Genomic DNA, 10,931 nt, shown 5'->3' with positions numbered 1-10,931 from the left:
TCCCGCTGGCTGCGGCGGTTGGGTTGAGTCCTGCCGTCGGGGGTGAAGTAGCAGCTGAGCTTTCGCCTTCCCTGAAATAAACTGAGCGATCGAGTCGGTGGTTTTTTTTGTTTGTTTGTTTGTTTTTTTCCTCCTGAAACGCTTTCGCCACCTGGCAGTTGTCGTATCTCCTCGCTGCGCGCTTTCCCTTTTCTTGCCGTCATTTTCCGTGGATGCTGAGGTGTCAGCGGTGCGTCCTGTCACGGCCGCGTGCTCAGGTAGAAATGTCTTCTGGTGTGGAGAAGGTTATGTAGAGTGCCTGGAGAAGTGCTCATAAATGCTGCCGAAGATATAAGTATGTAAAAATAGAGGAGAAGGGTGTTTCTGCTTTTCAGTATGCTTGCGTGTATGTCAAATACCATGTCACAGTGCCTCGAAGTGCTTCCTTTTTCTGTGACCCTCTCTTCGGAGTAGCGGCTTTCTAGGACACCATTCCTTTCTGCGGGTGAGATCCTCGCTGTCCGGCTGCACCCGACTTCCATGAAACCCATTTTGTTTGAAGAGGCCTGTCCGGAGAACTGCATTATCCAAAGCACTCCCACGCTCGGTGCTCTTTGCGTTTTATTAGCTGTGATAATACCATAAAACTATGATTAAATGTTAACTTTATGATGTGATTCCTGGGGAATCCCATCTATAAATAGTCTTTTTGACGATTTCCCATTGACAAACAAGTCTTCAGAGTTGTTGGAGTCAGTTTTATTGGTTTTTTTGAGAGAGAGGTGGAATTTTTTTTGACAGTGGAATCAGGATTAAGTTCCTGCTGAATAGATTACGTGGAAGGAGCTATGTAAATAAAACAGAAGTGGCTGTGCAATCCTTGAGTAGGATCCACAAGTGGGTTTTTATTTTTTTAATGCCATAGGTTTGTAATACTGTTTTTTATAGTAAAGAGTTCTTTTTTTATCTTCAGCCTTAGAAACAGATTTCAATTAAAACTTAATTGTGAAGTTAAACTTAAAAGCTAATGAAGTTCTTGAGTTTTTGTATATGGAAAACCTTAATAACTTTTGTATGTGTGCTACTGCCAGAATGGTAGGACTGCAGTAGCTGCGAAACTGCAGTTTAAATGAAGCAGTTCAAGAAGTACTTAAGTACAGTCTTAATGGTCTTTAAAGAATGAGCAAAACATGCTTGTCAGGAAACTGTCAAGAACTTTTGATTTGTGATTCATGCTAGGGTGGACTAATAGCTTTTCCTCCTATCATAAACAGTTACGCTGACATAGTTGGGTTGTGCTTTATAAATTGCTTAGAGACAGAAATTCAGTAAGTGCAACTTACTGCGTTCAGACTTCCTGCAGCTGCCGCTTATGCTTCTGATGTGGTTAGCTCTGAGAAACTGAATGTGTTCTGACTTTGTGTGTTTCTGCTGTCCTTATAGTTCATCCTTTCGTACTGCATGTTGTTCTTGTATTCTGAGTTTATTTCTGAGCCTTTCAGTGCTGTCAGTTGAACATAACAAACATATCTAAGAACTGAATATATAGGCTACACAAAAATTGGTCTGTTAAAATTTTTAGAATTTCCCTCATAATTTGCTGCTGTTTCTAAGAGAAATCTCTGGTCTAGGAATACATAAATGTAGTAAGGGGGAACATTTTTATCTGTAGTCACTTTTTAATTTGTGGGTGACATTTTTGTCTTGTACAACAGCTTGTACAACTTCAGAAACTAGAGGACATAACACATTCTTGGCATTTTCATATATGCAATAGATGTATGTCATACATTGGCATTGTTTCTTCAGGCCCTCCAAACAGATACTTTTTTTCTCTAATTGTAAATTAATTACTTTCCAGCTTTCTTGGGTACAAAATTATATGTTCACTAACTTCTCATTATTTTGATATTCTGTAACAGCCAACTTTTTTTTTTTGACTCCTGAATATAAGGACTGCATTTTCTAGCGTGTATTTACTTCCCTGTTATTGATACTGTAGTGCCTATGCCTTACATCTTTTGTCAGTCATATGGACTAAATTGATGTCTCACCTATTCCTTGCCTGAGAGAACTGAATTATTATCAAGGCCACATGTTCTGCAAAAAGACTATAACCATATATATCCACATTAGTTTAAACAAATGGTATTCTGATATTAACCGCGAAAAAATGTTGAACAGGAAAACCTCCAGACCTACCTCTTCATTTTCATTTTGCAACTGCTGCACAGCTATGCTGAATGGCTTTGAGGTCAGGGTATAATAAAAATTATATGTTGGAGACCTACCTTGCTTTCCTGACTGCAACAACTTGAAAGAACTAGCAGGTGCCTGAAGGAACAGAAACATCACTCACAGAATATCTGCACTACCTTCTCAGGTCAGACACAGCCTGTTGGAGCAGCAGGCATCCAAAACTCAGACAATATAGCACAAGAAAAAATATTCATTAGGGTTCAAAAAACAGATAAATGTTACTCCTTTCTTCAATATCTTCTCTTGCTCTTCTGAACTCCTGAGCATTACACATCTCTTTGTTCCTATCAGCAGTTTCAAAAAAAAATTTCTTCTCCTCTTCCTGTGAGGTTTCCCTAAAGGGTTGTGTGAAATTAATGTGTTTTTAGGCAAAGGGGAGTCTTTTTTTTGGTTTTTGTTTTTACTTCTGCACTGATTGATTATACAGAAACCAGTACAAAAAAAATACCATTGCATACTGCCAATGACATGGGCTTTAGCTATGAAAGCATTGGTGGATAGTTCAGTTCACATGCAGTCTTAATAGCAGTTAAAATACAGCAAACACTTCAAAAAATAAACGGTCTGTCTTCATAAGGAAKAAGAAATCATCAATGCTGGTTGATACGCATGTTCAGTATATTCAGAATCATCTGGAAATAAGGGTGAATAATAAAGTTTTCCACAAATACCGGCTTAATCCTCATCAGTGGTCAAGAACCAAGTAGGGTGTGTAGCATTCTTAGGATAGGAGCACAGAAGATAAGAAAAAACTGTCTAAAAGAATGCAGTTCTTCTCCACATTCTGTCCTGCTTGTCTAGAAAGGTGCAAACAAGGATGCTCGGAAAAGTGCAACTGCTTCACATAAAGTAAATTAGGACTCTCAGCTTGGAAAGAAGATGATTGTGAAGGCATATAGAAAAGGTCTATAAAACATGGAGTGGCATTAAGAAATGAACAACGTAAAAAAAAACCCCACCATGCAAGAACTATGTGTTTAACTATCATGCAGTCAAATTATGAGGAAGAAGATTTAAAATACAGAATTTTTTCATGCATGACTGCATAGTGGATCACTCTCAGAGCTACAGAGTTTTGTGAGAACAAAAAGCACGTGTACTACCCAATTAAGGAAAGAGGAAAGGTCTGCTGAGAGTTTTTAAGAATGAGAGGTATATAACCTGCAACTCAGAGCATCTCTAAATCAAGATTTGATGAAAATTGGCAGGGCATGTCAAACCTGGTGACTTTTCAAGTTCCTTAAATAGAATTTTGTTTCTCAGCAGACTTGTGCAATTTCTAGACATGAGAGAGCAATTCCATTTTAGAATGTTAATTACTTTGAAAAAAAAAAAGAAGATGAATTCTTTCATCTATCTTCAAAATAAATATGCCAAGGGAGGAAGAATAGTTCTATCTAAAATGCAGAAACTTCACTTGCATGAAGATTAGGTCCTCATTATTTAGCCTGTCTGCAAAGTGGTTTAAAGAGTGCCTGCAGTTGCAAAGTTGTTAATTCTGCAGCGTGAGTTATTTTTGTTCTATTACCTATTAATTCAGTAGTCATTTTTCAGTCCTTATGGGAAAGGACCCTTTTTGATGGAGAAAGAAAAATTGCTTGTATTGACCTACTAGATTTTAAAGTCAAATGTCCAACTTTACTGTATTTCAAATTTAATAGTAGCAGTAGAGTATCTGGTTGTTTGTTCATGTTGCTGCTTGACATTTCAGGTGACGCCCCAGAAATTTATTTTTTTGGGAGAATATATTTATGACCAACCTGAGCCTAGAACCTAAATTATTCATTCAAGGAGTGAATTAAGTATCTGATTTCTTTGTATTAAGTGAAGATACGAACTAAATTCCAGCACTGGATATTTTTAGAAAGTGAATATTTTGTAAACATGTAATAAAAGTTGCTGTGTCTCTGCTAGAATAAAGCACATGGCCCTCTGGTAGGGCATGTTGCAGTGACACAGTTTTTTGAGTGATATTGGATATTAGTGCCTGTGTACACTTTATGAGTACAGAACTATAAATTCCAAATGACCTAAGAAAAGATGCTACTTTTCCTTAAGGTAACAAAGGTTTTATATCTAATAAGAGGGGCTTGACATCTCGCATTTGGAACTCCAGAGACCTCTGACAAGGACCATTACAAAAAATACCTCAGTAAGAACCCATGAGGTGAGAAACAAAACATTGTCATGAAACAAAAAACAGTCTGAGAGACAGAAGCCAAAGAAAAGAAATAAAGAATGAATTTTCATTGTAATATTCAAGTTAAGGTGGATGTGGAGAAGTGGGCTACCTAAGTGCTAACWGGTATTTGTTTCATTTATTTCTGAGTAACTTGAAAGAAAATGAGTGAGCCACAAAAGAGACAAAACTTCTGAAATATAATCTGGAATACTTTCTGTTGGTCAAGTCCAGAGAGGACTGTGAAGACAGTCTAAGGCTCTGAGTTAAATGACCTGTGTGGTAACAGATGAAATCCTATTTTAATAAATTGAAGGCAAGACAGGGAGTGATTGTGAAAAATAGGGAGTGACAATTCATTCACTCTCCTATGGTTTGAATTAACTGTATCAGCTGGGCATTATGGATAAAACTCAGTTAAGTTCTCACTGTTCATTGTCTACTTGGTTAAAAAAATACAGTGCTACATTCTCATTTAAAATCCAATTGAAATAATGGCTCTGATGACTAGAGATGGAGTATAACTAGTTGTAGAAAGTGAGTCTAATAAGAATGGGATTATTTATTTCAGAGGTGAGAAAATATAATAGTTTGAAGTGTGAAAATAGAAAAGATAATCAGTAACTTCCATTTTCTGTCTCATAAAGCAAGAAAAAGGGATATGGAGTTTCATTAAAAACATTCAAAACTGATAGCAAGTTTTCACAAAACACCTAACTGAACTGTGAAATATATTGTCCAAGTCATCAGAACTAATAATTTAGCAAGACTGAAAATACTTTTATTTATATGGATAGAATRGAGATCCGTAATGGAAAAAAATAAGAGTATTGGGAGAAGAATTAATCGTTAAACTTTGGACTTCGGATAAGATATAATTACTGATTAGGAAGAGCTTAAGTTAGAAGACAAGTCATCCCATATCTGATTGTTGTAGAGTTTTTTGCACCTTTTTCAAAGGCATATTTGGAAGGAGGAGACCAGACTAGAAGAATATTTGTAGGATTTAGTCTGGCGACTCGCCATTCCTAGGATTGTCTTGGACCTCTTTCAGGGTCTCTTCAGGGCAGTGCTGAGGAACCACTGTGAAAATTGAATTAGCAATAAGCACTTGCTACTCATCCACCAGAGACAAATGACAACAGCCAAAAATGAAGTGGACATGTCATAAACAAGTCGGATAGTAATCCATTGCATCTTGCGAGTACCAAAGGCAACTCCTGTATGTGAAATGATTGTTTTTGGGGGGGAATAGGGATGGAGCAAGCCYGCAAAACTTTCTTCTTATTTGAGACAAAGAAACATGAGTAGTTCTTGAAGAAGCAAGTGAAAAACAGATATAACTACACACCAAGTATGCACTGGGAGTAAACACAGGTTTTTGAAATCCTGGAAAGACTGCTAGAGTTTAGCAATAGATTAAATAAGATTAATGTTTTCAAGCATTAATATTTTAATAGTTTCCAGAGAACTCTTGGTATTGCATAGTCTAAAGACTGTGAGCTTCTGCTATAGTAATGGTGACACTGTCTTTAAAGTGATCTTTTTACATTGTTTCTGATGAATGAAGGCACCAAAACTTTTCTTGGGGGATCTCGTCTTCTGTATGAGGAAAGATTTGGATTGGTAACTTCTCCACCTGTGACAAAGCAACCTGATCTGTAAATCTAAGAGTGAAGCAATGATCAACTTCTTAGGTGAGTGAGAGAGAGAGAAGTCTTTAAACAGGCAGGAAATACTAGAATATAGAAGCAGATATTCAGTGTCACAGATTATCCACATTTATGCCGCTTTAAGACCCCCAAGACTGGATGAGAGATTTGTAAAGGGGGTGGGAGAGGAAGATTAATCTGCAAATTTCAATAGATTTGACCAAAAATACTGTTTGTGAGGAGATCTTTCTTTTCTAGAGCAGGCAAAGCTTTCTGTGAGATTTCAGGAATCTCTTATAGCAGGAATTCATGGAGCTGATTTCTGCCTAGCTGAGGTTGGGATTTGTCCTTTCGTTCTTTTGTGCCAGGTTATGCAGCCTTTGTAGATGCAAAATGTTACCAAGACCTCTAACCAACAGATTGTTTTATCCATGTTTTCCTCAAATATCTGTTGTCAGCAACAACTGCTTTGCACTAACATTATCATAGAATGAAAAGTGATACCCACAGCGTTTTCTTTGCTTACCGTCATTGCTGTTATCTGACTTGTGAGAACAAACTCCTTTTATTCCCCTCTTACTACTGTTTGTCAAGTCTGTAAACTTATTCACATTAAGGGAGATTACCTCCTGCAAAAATAGCCTGAAGAGTAAATTTCTAATCTATCTGTAAGTCTAAAACAGGCAGCAAAATGGCACAGATCTCTGCTCTTCTGTTGGATCTTGCTGTATACTGATGCAAATTGACATCTGCCAGAACAATCCCATGAACCAGCAGAGCATGTTGCCTACAGAAGACCACTGCAAAATTATTTAAGAGTTTTCTCGGACTGACTCAGCAGTCTTTGCCTATCTCCTAATACAGGATGGAAGACGCCCCTCTGATATGACATTGGCTAGGGGATCAAGAGTCTCTCATCCAGTGAGGAAGCAGAGAACTGTATGAGACTTCTCTTCTATGCTCCTCCTGTTCCTGGAAAATGTTTTGGAAACCAAAGGCCACTGTTTACCATCAAAATCTTCCTACAAGCACGTAATAATGCAAAACTCCAATAAAGCTACAAAGGTCTCCAGCATGTAGGGCCATTGTAAGGAAAAAAAACCATCAAAGGTCGTCACACAGGAATCCTTTCTGAACCAAAATCTGGAGAGTAAGCATTGAGAAAGCAGGCCAATGCCTTGTTCTGTACTACTGTCAAAAGAGCAAAATTAAGTGACTTGAAAGGAGACATTGACGTTTCCAGGATTAAAGCAAAACAAAGTGATACTCTATTTAGTCTCTTCAGAAACTTGCAGTGCTCAAAATTCTTACATATCAAACAATCTAGAGTAGACATAGGAAGAAATCAGTACCATTGCCCACAAAATCTTCCTCTCTCTGCATAGAATCAAAGCATTTCCGTTGGCATGAAGGACTCTGGACTTCCTTTTCGTTATACATCATTTCTGCAAGGAATTTCTCTCTTCTTACTAAAGAATGGATGTCTTCAGCTGTTAGCCCTTTTTTTAATCTCTTACCAGAGATGAGAAACAAGATAAAAATGTATATGTGTTTATCAATTCTGCCACAAAAAGTAGAGCAGGGATAAAAGCCTCCCATAAAAGACCAAAATACACAAAATATTACAAATGCTAAAGAACGAACACAATTATATGCTAGTATCCAGCTTGGAACTAAGACTTGCATAGCCATGCAGTGCTGCACATTAAGGCAAAGGCAGGGAGAACGGTCTGAATAGCCTTGCAATAAGAACTGAATGGATGTTGCTAAGTTAGAAAAAAGCCTTATCAGGCTCCTATGATCACCCAAGGAAAAGTACCCCAAAACTGCCTAGTTCTTGACAGTGATGCTGTTCTTGACAATATAAATATGAAAAATTATATACTGTAGGACTGAGAACAAAGCTATACACAAAGTACTGCCATGCTTCTACAATGATCAAGTTTTATTTTTAAGACAGATAGGTTAAAAAAAAATCAAATAGAAGTGTGGTCATGTAAAAGAAGTAATGCTTAAGATAGCAAGAGATTGGTTGGGAAGAGTAACATCAAAGGGATACCTAAGTGCCTAAACTGATTGTCAAAGTAATTTGTACCTCTGTTTCTTAGAGTTAAAATAAAAAGACTTATATTTTTAAAAGTTTAAGACAAATTAATTTTCATTTTCCTGCTTATGCAATTTATTTGAGAAATGTTTCTGTATTTGTAAAAAGTTCATACCCACACAACACATTTAACAGAAAGTATAGTCAGGGAAATAATATCTGCTACTAGAGAATCATTAATCTACATAGTTTCTCTAGGAAAATCAGATTCAATGTGTTTTTTTATGTCATGCTCCTATCTTTCCAGTAAGAATCCATCCTTCAAAGAGATATGTTTTTAAGAAATTTTATTGAATATAAAATACATAAACTTAAGGCATATTAAGCAAGTAAACTGTACAATGGATACATTAGCAACAAATGAGGGAACTGTATCTACGCAAAAGCCAAAAAGTTACCAACTACTCATACCACTGAAATATGCAGGTACCAGTGCTAGGTGTTTCTGATTAAGACCTTATATTCTGGTTAAAAGAAAAAAAAAACCCTCATAGATTAAGAGCAGTAATTATGTTCTAGTGTCTATTGCATAAATTTAAAAGCCACATTCCACATCAAGACCTCCTTTAGAAGAATAAAGTCTATCAACTAGCTTGCAAACCTTCCAGATAGGTGGTAGAAATTCTATTATACAATTAAAAAATAATGGAATAGCAAACAATTTAAAAAATAATTGAGTCGCCAACTTCCACAGGAGCCCTAACGTTAAAGAAGCGCTGAAAAATACCCTCTGTTTTAAAATCTGAAGAAGTATTACCTAACAGACATCAGTTGATGTTAGTAAAACAAAACATCTGTAAGTTAGATTGTAACATTAAAAAATCCCTGTAGTATTTTACAGAACCTAGTTCAGAGCCTCATCTGATTCTAAAATTAATTCAGTTTATTTGACATACAGGTTGATAACTTAACCCAATAATAAAAACATATTGCTAACATTACAAATGTGGACTTTTACTATTCAGACTATTTTAATTTCAGAGTATTATGTTCACCCATACATGAAGGAAGGTCACACGGCAAAGAAGCTACAGATACTAATACACAAAAGGGCAGTCGGTTACAGGATGGGCAAATGGGCATCAGAAAGTCAAGAAAAAGCAGAGTCCGTAAAAGAACACTTATTTTAAAGGGAATCGGGTCACATGATGATTGTTCTGTATGTTTCACACCTTTGCTTAATTAAGGATATTGCTGTAGAGAAAAAAGTGTTAGAAAGCTCACAAAAGAAAAAAAGCTTCTAAAGAGAAGAAACTGAAATTTGATAAGAGGTTGTTAAAGAAAAAATGAGATTTTTGTAAAGGTAAAATTATAGAGGATAACAGAAGAAAGCAGAACTATCTCTGCTTGTCAGAAAGCTTTTGTAGCTGTCAAATTAAATTTCTGGAGAGTAACAAAAGAACAGAAACTTAGAAATTTAATTATAGCTGTCATTACCATAATGTCTGAAGAAAAATACTTATACTGGAGCCAAAGATTCACACGCTGTATTAAGGACAACTAAATTTTATATACACTCTGGAAAAAAAGTCTAGAATTAAAGACAATTCAGTTTGTGAGAAATTAAAATAAAGACAACGCAGTCAGTGTTCAGAGGTTCTAACCTAAGTTTTGTTGCGCATCCTAGGGATCTGTGTTTCACTCAAATACTTTGTCTAATTGTAGAATTAATGAGTAACTTTATTTAGGTATCAGCCTCTAAAAACTTTCTATAAGTATGAGCACCATTTGAACACACTGCAGAGTTGTTTTTATTATTGTGTTTGAACCAATGATACTTATCACTGAACTCTAGTCAAAACCTCAAATACCTCAATATTTTAATTAGGAAATACCATCATAAACTAAACTGTCCAAGACAATACATGCTGCTTAAAAAAAAAGTATATACAGAGTAGACAAGCAGATAACTTTCATTTTCGACATGGCATTGAGCAGGAAACAGAAATCCATATTAAAGAGATGGGGTTACATTTTCTTCTATGTATTTGGACTGGATCTCCCTGTACATTAACTTTACTGCTACTTTCCTGAGAAAAAAATCAGATAGAATCTGTCCTACCAGCTTAACAAAAGGCTCATTTTAGAATATTTCGATGTGTCCAACATTAACTACATCTAAAACTGAGTAACTATATTGCCAGAATTCATATGAAGTCCTACCTATAGCTTTCTCTGGTACACATATTAAGGATGTACATTAAAGTCTCATCTGGGACTACGAGCAGTTAGAGGCAGAACTTTGTTTTCAAACTGACTAATCTTTCATTCTTTAGACACATACAAGACTGCTCTACAACTATTGCTTATCTTTTCAAAAAGGTTTTTGATTTTTTTTTTATAATTTATTCATGTAAGAGGGGTCTCTGGGCAGTTTAGGTAACAGATAACAGCAAACAGGCAGGAGACTGGAAGACATGTACATTTGGTCTTGCTGATAAACTTTAAGGCTTTGGAAAAGACATGCACTGTCAGTCTAAATGTATACTATATATGTACTACCAATGTACAAACTACACTCCAAAAAGGAAAGTGTAACCCTTTTCCCACTTATTCATAGTTTTTGTAAACCTGTAAGATTACTAGGTAGTTACTTTTGAGTAGCAGTATTTCAAATTGACAGTACCCTCTGCATTGTGCTGTCACTTGCAGTCCCATCTCTAAGTGTACTCTGGCTTATTATTTTAGCAGGCTGACTGAACTCTTGCCTTACTGAATATTCCTAGAAGCGCACAGTTATAAAGAAAAATTAAAGTGT

This window comes from Apteryx rowi, unplaced genomic scaffold (genome assembly GCF_003343035.1).
Source record: "Apteryx rowi isolate R43461 unplaced genomic scaffold, aptRow1 scaffold_312, whole genome shotgun sequence".
In the NCBI taxonomy this organism is placed as follows: domain Eukaryota; kingdom Metazoa; phylum Chordata; class Aves; order Apterygiformes; family Apterygidae; genus Apteryx; species Apteryx rowi.
Note: the sequence above shows the minus strand (reverse complement) of the source record.